At 51.8% G+C, this 12,002-nt stretch overlaps 1 protein-coding gene across 2 annotated transcripts in view; it reads left to right on the forward strand.

Moving 5' to 3' along the window:
- The first annotated feature begins 259 nt into the window (after nucleotides 1-259).
- The window catches only part of LOC146805513 (lysozyme g-like), a 337,114-nt gene continuing 325,371 nt past the window's right edge, over nucleotides 260-12,002 (forward strand). Inside the window, exon 1 of one of the 2 annotated variants that reach the window (XM_085622788.1) lies at nucleotides 260-434. The gene's annotated coding sequence lies outside the window, so the exon portion shown is untranslated. The remainder of the gene's footprint in view (nucleotides 435-12,002) is intronic. The other variant, XM_085622787.1, reaches the window with a different exon arrangement.

A 12,002-nucleotide genomic window follows, 5' to 3' on the forward strand; every position in this document is an offset into this window, starting at 1 on the left:
GAAGCAGAAACATAAAATGGTAGAAACTACCATTTTATGTTTCTGCTTCTCGCACTGCGAGAAAGCAGAAGTGCCTGGTTGGGGGAGGGATTGTGGGCGGACGTGCTCAAGGGTGGGGGGGAGTGGCTTACCCACTGTTGTCGGTACTGTCTGTCTGGTTGGCCCCTGGAGCCGACCAAACAGTCAGTACCCACAACAGTGGGTAAGCCACTCCCCCCCTGCCCTCGAGCACGACCGCCCACTCTCCCCTTTTCTCTATGCAGGAGAAAATGGCGCGGCTGGGGCGCTCTCCCCTGCGCCTCATCAATCGTTGTGATTGGCGGAGTGAGGGAGGCTGCTTACCTTTCCTGATGACGAGGAGTTGAAGGAATTGGTGCAGGAACGGACGGCGGGAGTCGTGAGTCGTCAGACGGTCGGACCTAACCAGAAACTCAGTAAGTTTTATTTCATATTTTTATTTTATGAAACCCCTCCCGCCTCCCCCTATACCCCCTGCGACAACCCCTTTTCCACCCCCCCACCCACCCGTAATCATTAATGCCGGCCGCGACTGCATATTTTTCTAAACTGCATCCCAAGGTCTGATTTAACAAGGCTATCTTTTAAATATCCTGAACTCTGAGATTCATTAAGGCATTGTCTGCAGTGAACATTTTGAAAGCAGGAAACTTTAAATGCAGGTGTCTTCTAACTAACCGGCCCCGACCCGCCGAGAAATACATGCATTTAAATGTAGGGTTTGTATTTGTTGCCAATGAGCCATTCAATCACCCGTCAGTTATCTGCTCTTCTGCAGTATTAAAAAGAGAGCAACAGAAAACAGCGAGCTCAGAGGATGGCGTGCAAATGAGGAATGCAAATATGAACTAATCAAGGAAAATGCTCATGTCACCTGAAGCCGGTTAGGGCCGAGGTGATTTCGAGCTAATCTCTTTGTCTGCGTGTGGGTGCTGCTGGCATGAGGGGCGTCCGGTGCCAACAGGCACGTAGAAAGTATTTGCTTGCACTGATCACTGACTGGGTGTAAAGTGGGGCATTATTATAATAGCGCATCGTTGAGGTTGGTGTTTCTTTGAGTCTAAAGACTTTTATTTATAGCAGTTACCTTTCTATCCCTCTCGTATCTTTACACGCAGTAGCCAGATGCTAAAATGTTGTTAGAATACAGGCAGAACGCTGAGTCATTTGAAGTTGCCTTTCACTTTTGGACGTTGTGTGTGTTCACTGTGATTCACTGCAATCAAATATTTCTCGTTACATAAAGCAATCACATTACAGTTTTGTATCCTTAAGTAATGTACTGATGGTAAACTTTAGGGTATCCATTATTTTTACAAATTTGCAGTAATTGCATCTCTTCCTCAGCTTGCTTAGCTGGCTGAATGTTGTTGCGGCGTTGGCTAGGAGTTGGGTATAGTTCAGCTTTTTTTCTTTCAGTTAAACAATGAAGTGACATTCATATGGCCTAGATTCAGCATACTGCCTCCCTGACAACATTTTAGGCATCTAATTTTTTAAAAGTCAGGAACATTCTGTTAAAACCGCTGTTGTAAGGTATTACTTCTCACTAAAGAGACTGAATTGTGTTATTCATGTGCTGAATGCAGCCATGGGCCTTCCGAATCAATATAAATAATTGCAATGTATAGTATCTAATATTCTGTAAGCGATTTCTCTTCAGCTAGTAATTGCCATTGGATTATTGTGTGCTGTCTCACTCGAATGTCTGTTTCAAACAAGCATTTCCAATGCAATAGGTCTCTCATTACTGAAAGTTTGAGCTATTGGCATTGCATTATTAATAGCAACACCAATAGTTCAAACATTTAGTAATGCGAGGCCTATTGCATTGCAAACACTTATTTAAGAGTTGGCAGTGGTTCTTGGGACCACTGCCTGCTCTCAGAAAACGTTTTTGCATACATTCACAAACAGGAAGGATTCCAAAACATTTATACACACCACTGCGAGCCACTATTAGGAAGGGACGCACTAAACACATCATTTCCTAATTCCAAATCACTAAGGCATTACCGAATCACAAAATGAGGTTTGGTACATGTAAAAAGGTATTTTTTCTGGTCACAAATGAATCAAGCCGTTTGCGACCTGAAAAAAACGTTGTGCACATTGCCCAATGTGCCTTCCCTTATGTAATGTGGAATTTATAGAGAACAGATAGAGCATCAAACGGTATGGGGGTGGACACTTTCATATTTTAATTATTTATTTATGGTCCTCTTTAGTGCAAACTCCACCCAGCCTGTTTTCAGGGAGATGTACAGAGTATGTGAGTAAAACTAGGCTTAAAGGTGGACTTTACCTTGACCTTCATTTCATTCCAGACAGATTTTTGCTTGTCGTATTTTCAGAAGTAAGTGAAATTGCAGCACATAGAATGTAAACAGAAGCTGAGAGGTGTCATCATCACAGAACACGAAAAATCAACATCTTTCAATATAGCTCATATATTCAGAGGGTATAGGATGAGCAAAAATGGCACCATGTGAGGTAAGTTAGGATGAGAGGCTAATATAATTATTTTGAGGAACGTTAATACAGAAAACAATTCTAGTCATGGAGAAAGGAAGCATGAATTGTTACAGGCGTGTTGCATCAAGACAGCAGGAGACTGGAACACAGACCAGCATGACAAGAGTAAGACAACAGGAAAATACAACAGGCACAGACAGAAGTTGAAAGAAGCTCTACACACACATATATTACCTGATCGTAAGTCTTCGTCACCACATGAATAACGAAGTGAGCTTCAGCTCCACACCAGAACCCTCCAAAGCAAAAGTTAGCCTCCCATGCTTCCCATCCCTTCCCAACATGGCCGACCCATGTCACCTTTGACCTCTATAAGAGGAGGGCTGGCCCAACCCTCAGCCTGTATTTTTTGGTTCTGCGCTGCAGATTCTCCAGAGTGTGTTCAGGTAAGTTGGGGCGAGGTCCTGCTCTAGCAGGCTCATGCAATGGGTTTTCCCCTGCCTTGTTGCTACTGCCCCTCGCGCTACCCCTTTTGATTTTTGCGGCTCAGCTCCAGCGGGCTCTGACATCTGCTGGCTCTTGGTGCTTGTTTTGCCCTGCACTAACGGGCTCCCCTGTTTGGTCTCCTCTGACCTGGGTTTCTCCTGCTGTTCCTGGGTCACGCTGTGCTCGCATTCGTTCCCACCCCATTTTTTTCTTGGGACTGTGTCCTGGTGTGAGAACGCTGGTTTGTTAGGGACGTGGTGATACCTGTCCTGTACCTGACTGGCTTCCCGCTTGTTTGGGGTTGACTGGCTGCGTGGGCTTGCGGTTGTTGTGGGTCTCTCCCCCTGCTCCCTGTATGTGCTCCTACCGGTATCTGTGTTGGGGCTCCAGGTCCTTCCGTAGGCCACCTTGCGGCTGAGCCTGCTTCACGGGGGAAGTCACTGCTTTTCTGTGTGACGGGCTGATACGCAGGTCGAGCTGGGGCCGTTTGCTTGGCTGTCGGCCATTAACGAGTGCTTTGCGGCCCGGGCGCTCTTCTGTGCTGGGGGCACAGAGGTGTGGCTCAGAGCTTGCGCCAGGTGGAGTTTGGCGCTGCGGCGGTGCAGCTGGTGGCTGAGCTGATCTTGGGGCAGTTCTTGGGCTATAAGGTTGTCTGCGTGGTGTATTTGCCAGCGGACCTACCTGTTTAGGGGCCGGCCGGCCGGCATTGCGGGGCACTGTTTCTCCCCCTCCCCCTTTTGGTGCCGATGCCCTTCCAGGTTACCCTTATGCTTCCTGCTCACGCCCCACACACCCTCCTCCCGCTTCTCTCCCAGAACCCCGGTCCGGAATTCCCGCCTACCCCCTCCTCGGAGCTTGGAGACTCCAGGGATGTTTTCTGTGCCGGCCTTTGTCTTGGGTCACGCTGCTGGCTCGGGAGGAGCGGAGGCACTCAGCCATGTGGCTTCCCTTTTGGGGCGTTTGCTCTGTTGGCGTTTGCTCTGTTGGCCTGTTCGCACCGTCTCTCATCGGTGTTGCCGCGGGTGCCCTCCTTTCTCCTCAATGGTGGTTTGTCTGCTGCTCCCTGGGCCTGGTCCTCCATCCTTGGTGCATGTCTGGTGGGGGCTTGTTCTGCCCGTGGGCACCTGTCATTTTTTGGGCTTCGGTTGGCGGCAAAAGGGGGGGTACTGAGGGACTTTGGGGCACCTTTGCTCATTTTCCCTGTCTCCGGCAGCCCTTGTCTTTGGGCATCTGCGCTTCTTGTGTTGTTTGCCTCAGTGGCTTGGTATTGGTGGCTCTGGCCTCCTGGGTCTGGGTTTGTATTTCATGTCTCCTCTCGGATGCTGACTTGTATCCTTTGTGTTTCTTTCTCGGTTCTCTGTATTTATTACTTTTCCGATGGTGCCTGGTGCCTTGGGTCACGGACGGCCTCGGATGCACATCTCTTTACACGTCTGTTGTGGGTGATTGTCTAGGCTACGAGGAATGGCTGTCACATGCGCGACATGTTGATGGGATCCTGGGCTCTGCGCTGTGTGGATCCGCTTCCTCCCAGATGGTGTTTCTGGACAACGGTCTTTCTGGGGGTGTTTTCTCTGCATTTTGCAGTTGTTTTGGGGGTCATGGGAAGCCCGCATCTTGCATGTTGCCTGTGTGGCTCTGGGTTCCTATTTGTCCTCCGCTGTTTTTCTTGCCCCTGTCCTTCTGTGATTGGGGGTGCTGGGGTTGCGTCTGCAGGTGCTTCCCTGGGCTTGTCTTTGTCTGTGGACCTTGCTGTCTATTCTTTTGGACCAGGTGCTATTGGTCCACAGATTCCGTTCAGGCGGTGATGGTGTCTCTGCGATTCGGTCCACTCTGGGTTGTTTAGTGGAGTCCTCTCTCTCCAGGGGTCTTCCTTTCGGGTGTCACCTTCCTGGGTGGTTTTGTCGGATGCCAGCCGGTGACGTTGGGGGATGGTGTTGTGTTCCCGCTGTGTGCTGGGTCATGCCTAAGGCCATTCCACCCTGATAGTGCCTACTTTTGTCTGATCTCAGCTGTTGTGCCTCAACGGCCCTGGTTAGTGCCTGAATGGGTGACCTCCTGGGTACACAAGATGCTGTAGGCTTTGTTCGCCTGTACATGTGTTGCTGATCATCTTTCCAGGTGTTGTTGGCCATTCTTTTGCTGGGTCTGTTGTTTCGCCTGGCTGTTCGGGGAGATCATGTTCGTTTCCGGTTCGACGTGTGGGGACCGCAGCCTTGCCACCCTGCCTATGCCTGTTCCCGTCAGCTCTCTGGAGTTGGGACTTGTCAGGCCTGGTTGGTTCCTGGATTGGGGTCCGCCTGGGAATCTGAAGTGCTGTTGGCTTTTGGTGGGGGCTGCCTCATTTTCCTAGGGGTTATGAGGTTTGTTCCTTTTGACATCTTGCACGGATTATTCTGTCATGGTCTGGGGTGCGGGGTTCTCACTTGGGCGGTTTGTCTCCCGGGGTTTGTGGTCTGTGTGGTGGTTCGCCTGTGCAGGTTCTTTCTACCCATGTCTTCCGTCTCACCCGGCGGTGGCACTGTTCCGTCAGTGGCCAGCCCTGTTGTGTGCCCAACGGGGGTTCTGCTGCAGTCAAGTGCTTGGCTAGTCTGCCTCACGTCTGCCCTCTCCTTCCATGTCTGGGGGTGTGATGGCTAGGTGCACTGTCATTTGGTTGGCCCAGCTTTCTGCTTCCGCCTTTTCTCCCTTTCCTTTGGTTCTACTTCTTCTGTGCGGGATTCACTGGAAGGGGAATTTGTTCTGTTGATGTGATCCCCGGCTGAGGTTTCCTCTCCGGTGGGTGGTGCCCATCCTGGAGTGCTGGGTACTCTCAGTTTTTCTGTTCCCTTTGCGGGCCCTCCACTTTCAGTGGGGGTTTTGCGTCTTCTTCTGCCTTGTTTGGTGGAGCCTGCGGTCTTGGGCTTGCTCCCTGACAGTGTTGGAGTCCCTTTGTGCTCCTGTTTCTCAGCTGCTCTCTGGCTTGTTTTCTGACCTTTGGGGTCTTTTTCTCATTGGTGTGCTTCTGCGGGATCGGGCTTTTTCCCTGTGTTTCCCGTTTGGGTGTTTGTTTTCCTGTCTGATGGCCTTGGCCTTGAGCGTGGCACCTTCGACTCTTTAGGCTTGGTGGGCGGACTTGCCTTCATCTTGGTTGGGTGGGATGGGGAGCTGGGTCCGTCTGCGCTCCCCTCCGTTCTGACGGGTCCTGCCTGTCCCTTTGTGTTGCATTGGGGTCCTGCATTTCTGCCTTCGGTCCTTTCGGCTGTCCCCGTGACATTGTTTCATTTCCCTCTAGTGTTTGTGTCTGGGGTGGTTTCTGCTCTTGCAGATTGTTAGCCCGGCATGCAGTGTTGCGGTGTTTGGGGCGGACTTGGTCTTTTTTTGCGGCTGTGCCAACTTGTTTGTCATTTTTGGTCCTGTCTGTTCTGGTCCTTTGCCTTCTCTATCTTTCCTGTGTTGGTGGGTGGCGCGGCCTCTCCTGCTGGCCTATGTGTCACAGGTTCTGTGGTGTTTGCCCTGGTGCAGGGTCGGTCTCCCGGGGCCTCTGTCTGTCTCTTGGGCCTTTTTTGTGTTGGGTGTCTACTACTGGTTTCAGTGGGGCTACTTCCTGGTCCTCTCCGCACCTGTCTTGGTTCTCTGCCAGGTGGTGTTGGTTTGTCCTTCTGCAAGTGGCTTTGCTGGGCGGTTCTCCGGGCTGGGTTTTCCGTCTCTTGTGGTTCTCGCTTTCTGTGCTTCCTCTTGAGTGTTGTCCAGCTGTGTTTGGATTGTGCCTACTTGTTTGGCCTTGTCCCTTTGTCTGTGGTTTCTTGTGAGTTTTACATGAAGCCGCTTGGCTTGGGTATGTGCTCACTTCACTATTCATGTGGCGAGGAAGACTTACGAGGAGGTAATGCCTTGGTTACTTACCGGTAATCTTCATTACTCTGAGTGTAGTCTTCCTCGCCACATGAGTTCCCATCCCTCCCTCCCTGTGTGGATCTCAGCTTCATGTTTTTGCTTGGTAGTTCTCAGGCTGAGGGTTGGGCCGGCCCTCCTCATATAGAGGTCAAGGGTGACATGGGTCGGCCATGTTGGGAAGGGATGGGAGGCATGGGAGGATAACTTTTGCTTTGGAGGGTTCTGGTGTAGACCTGAATACTCAGAGTAATGAAGATTACCGGTACGTAACCGGGGCATTTCACAGCAAAGCAGGATGTTTGGGCAAAGATATGAGAAAAAGAGAGCACATATGAGGGAATAAATGCCATCAATGGAAGATGTAAGGCAACAGTAATGCTAAAATCAACACCCTAGCAGATAATCCCCTACCATGGCCCTGATGTGACACTGTCTATTCCGAAGGGTGAGTTGGGCAGCTTTGCCTCTCCCCGCTCCATCTTGCCATACTATGAGTCTCTTTGGGTATTCCAGTGTTTTCACCATGTGCATTGCACACACATCAGTCATCATAAATGGCCATGTTTACCTGCCATGAGTGATTTCCAGTTCAGTGCTGTTGGAAACAGCCCACTCCCACTCCGCAGGGTGGTGGTGGACTCCCCGAACACACTTTGGTAGCTTGGCTCGAGTGGTCAGGAAACAGGCACCGTGCTAAGCATACAATATACCCATACAATAACCATGCGTGCATCCGTTCCAAAAACGACTCTACACCGTAAAAATTATGAAAATATTCTTCTTTATCTTTTTCTCTTAGTTGCTGATTGGAAAAATAAATAAGACAATCACAATATACAAATTTAAATAGTGCAGGTCAAATAAATACTGTCTGGAGATTCAATAAATAGGGATGATCATAAATACAAGGGACATAAATATAAGTGCAGGTAATACAGGCAATTAAATATTCTGAGGCAATAAATACTGAACCAATAAATATTGTACACCAACAAGTCCTGTGGACCAATAAATATAGTGAAGCAATAAATACGTTAAACACAATAAATACAGTGCCCCCAATAAATAATTAAAAGTATACAGCAGCACTCATGTAATCAGATCACTTTTCAATTCCTAAGGGCTGATTTGGCCCAGGCACAGCTTGTAGGGTTGTGGAAGGCTTGGGGGGTTCTATTCCCTGGCTGGGACAAGGCTGAGGCCTAAACTGAGGTAGATCAAGGGGGGAATTCCAGTGCCCTGGCTTTCTCTCTCCACACAACCTCTCTAGGTTAGTCCCAATTCACCCCTGGCACAGTCAGGTTGGTTCCAGCACCTCCCTAGCCCCTTAGAGCAGTCTCTCAGGTCTCCACAGGGCCTTAGGCGCCCTCTACTCCACTTACTGCCCTTTTTCTGATGTTCCGACGCCGCTGGAGTCGTGTCGATGCCGTGAGGTGGTTCCGGTTCGGTCTCGGCGGCCTCGGCACAATGTCAGTTCTAGACGACGCCGGTAGGCGGTTCCGGTCCGATGTCGGCGGCCTCGGTTCGATCTCGACCTCCGATTCGACGGCGTCGGGCAGTCTCTACTCGATGTCGACTTCGGGCGGCTCCGGTCCGATGGCGCTCTCGGCTTTGATGACGTCGGCCGGCCTGGCCTCGATGTCGACTTCCGGCGACTCCGGGGTGCGATCCTCACCCCCGACCTCCGGTGCTCCTCCTCTCAGGTTCCGGGCGACTCCGGAGTGCGATCCTCACTCCCGACCTCCGGTACACTTCACCTCGGTCTCCGACGACTCCGGAGGGCGGACTTCACTCCTCCGATGACGCCGCTCACTCGACCTCGGTTAACTTCCTCCTCGACCTTTGGTATTCCTCACGACCTCCGTCGGCGCCCTCTCACGACCTCAGGCGGCTCCGGGTACGACGTCTGCTTCTTCAGTCAGCGCCGCTTCTCCACCTCGGGCTCCAGGTCTTAGGCTACTCGACGCCGGACTCCAGGGAAACCAGTTTCCAGGTCAGGATCTTGCTGCTTTCTGCTTCTAAGGCCTGTTCCTGCTGTCCAGGTCCTTAGGATGAGTTTTTCTGGCTTCTTCCCACACAGGGCTACAGGCTGGGATCCATCAGTAGGGAAAAGTATCAAGGGTGGGTTTATGGACCCCACTCCAGGCACAAGTTTCCACCCCTGCTGCTTCACTCCTTCCTCCTTCACTCTTGTGCTGCTCTCTCTTCACCAGTCAGGTGCCAACTGCCAGCTCCAACTGCCAACACTCTGTCTTAACCTCCCAACATTCTAAACCGCCTCCAACTGTCACAGAGTTCTGGAATGTTCTGGAAAGTGCTGGTAGGTTCCAGTGGATGCTGGTGATGTCACAGGTGGCCACCATTTTGTGCTCCAGGCCCTCAGACAGAAGTTTCAGGGGTAGGTAAAATGGCTCCCTGAATCTGCAGCAACACTAAAAAGTCTGGTGGTTCCCAAAAAGGAAAAATTCAAACAGGGTTTGAGGCAAAAGTGGGACAAAATAAATAATGATGAGGAGGGACCACCCAAAGGGCTGACAGGTCTAACACGCGTCCCCCCCAGCTGAAAGTGGGGAGAGCTACCCAACCCCTTGGGAGTTCTCATCACTAAGGCGGAAATACCTTGAGAGACCGTCTGCATTGGCGTGGTCCACTCCAGGCCGATGTTCCACCTGAAAGTCCATCCCCTGTAGGGAAATAGACCACCTCAACAACTTGGGATTCTCCCCCTTCATCTGCATCAGCCAGCGAAGGGGTCTGTGGTCGGTCTGAACTAGGAAGTGCGATCCAAACAGGTATGGCCGCAACTTCTTCAGAGCCCATACCACTGCAAAGGCTTCACGCTCTATTGCACTCCACTTCTGTTCCCTGGGAAGTAGTCTCCGGGATAGGAAGACCACGGGTTGATCCAGACCCTCTTCGTTGAGTTGCGATAACACTGCCCCAATGCCATGTTCTGATGCATCTGTCTGGACAATGAACTTCTTGGAAAAGTCTGGGGCCCTTAAGACCGGGGCCTCGCACATGGCTTTCTTCAATCTCACAAAGGCCTGCTGACAGGCCTCCGTCCAGACTACCCGTCGAGGTTGTTTCTTGGACGTGAGCTCCGTGAGGGGGGCTACGATGGTACCGTACCCCTTCACGAAGCGGCGGTAGTATCCCGTGAGGCCCAAAAATGCTCGGACCTCAGTCTGTGTCTTGGGGGGTTCCCAGGCCATGATGGCCTCGATCTTCGCCTGGAGGGGTTGCACCGTTCCCCTACCCACCAAGTGTCCAAGGTACACTACCGACCCCTGCCCGATCTGGCACTTGCTGGCCTTGATCGTCAATCCAGCTTGGCTCAGGGCCTGGAGAACAGCTTGCAGGTGACGCAAGTGATCCTCCCAGCTGTTACTGAAGACGGCTATGTCATCCAGATAAGCAGCAGAGAAACTCTCCATTCCGGTGAGGATCTGGTTTACCAGGCGCTGAAACGTGGCAGGTGCGTTCTTGAGCCCAAAGGGCATCACACAGAACTGGTAGTGGCCATTGGGCGTGGAGAAGGCTGACCTTTCCCTTGCTCCATCAGTCAACGAGATCTGCCAGTACCCTGAAGTAAGGTCAAAGGTACTTAGATATTGGGCAGCTCCCAGCCGGTCAATCAATTCATCCGCCCTAGGGATCGGATGAGCATCAGTTTTGGTCACTGAATTCAGTCCCCGATAGTCCACACAGAACCTCAGTTCTGGTTGGGCACCCGGTGGTGCAGCTTTTGGTACTAACACCACCGGACTGGACCAGGGGCTGCTAGAAGGTTCGATCACTCCTAGCTCCAGCATCTTAGTGACTTCACTATGAATGCTGGCCTTCACCTTGTCTGACATCCGGTAGATCTTGGACTTCACAGGTGGGCTGTCTCCTGTGTCCACGTCATGGACGCACAGGTGAGTCCTACCCGGGACAAGGGAGAACAACGAGGAGTACTGCCCCAGGACCTGGCGACAGTCCTCCTGCTGTTCAGGAGTTAGAGATGGGGAGAGAATCACTCCCTCCACCGACCCATCCTTCTCTTGAGACGCAAACAGATCAGGGAGAGGCTCGCTTTCCACGTCCTCTCCTCCGTCAGTCACCATCATCAAGATGACTTCGGGCCTCTCGTGGTGGGGTTTGAGGCGGTTGGCATGCAGCACCCGCAGGGGCTGACGAGGGGTCTTCAGGTCCACCAAGTAGGTAGCCTTACCCTTCTTCTCCAACACCTCAAAGGGTCCTGACCAGCGATCCTGGAGGGCGCTAAGCTCTCCGGGTTCGATCACCCACACCTTCTGGCCAGGCTCCAACTCCACCGGGTGAGCATTGTGGTCATACCACGCCTTCATCACTGCTTGGCTGGCTTCCAAGTTGTCAGAAGCTTGCTTCCACAACTTAGCCATTTGGCTCCGGAAGGCCAGCATGTAGCTCACCACATCCTGGGGAAGCTTTCTGGGAGTTCTTTCCCATCCGTCTCTCACCAGGTTGAGAGGTCCACGTACAGGGTGCCCATACAGAAGCTCGAAGGGGCTGAAGCCCACTCCCTTCTGTGGCACTTCCCTGTAGGAAAAAAGTAAACAGGGTAGGAGGACGTCCCATTTCCTCCGCAGGCTTTCAGGCAGACTTCTGATCATGCCTTTCAAGGTTTTGTTAAACCTCTCCACCAGACCATTGGTCTGGGGGTGGTAAGGAGTTGTGAACCGGTAGGTCACTCCACACTCCTTCCACATCGCCCGCATATACGCTGACATGAAGTTGGTCCCCCTGTCGGACACAACTTCCTTGGGAAAACCCACTCGGGTAAAGATTCCCATCAGGGCCCTAGCCACAACAGGTGCTGTTATGGTCCTCAGAGGTATTGCCTCTGGGTACCGTGTGGCATGATCCACCAGGACCAGGATAAACCTGTGACCAGCTGATGTTGGCGGATCTAACGGACCCACAATGTCGATGCCCACCCTTTCAAAGGGGGTGCTAACGACAGGAAGTGGTTCCAGGGGAGCTTTCAGCTTCACCCCTGTTTTCCCACTGGCTTGGCAAGACACACAGGTCCGGCAGTAGGTATCGGACGACACTTTCATCTGAGGCCAATAAAAGTGTGGGACCAGACGGGCGAAGGTCTTGTCTTGCCCCAGGTGTCCTGC

This window comes from Triturus cristatus, chromosome 8 (genome assembly GCF_964204655.1).
Source record: "Triturus cristatus chromosome 8, aTriCri1.1, whole genome shotgun sequence".
Taxonomy (NCBI): Eukaryota; Metazoa; Chordata; class Amphibia; order Caudata; family Salamandridae; genus Triturus; species Triturus cristatus.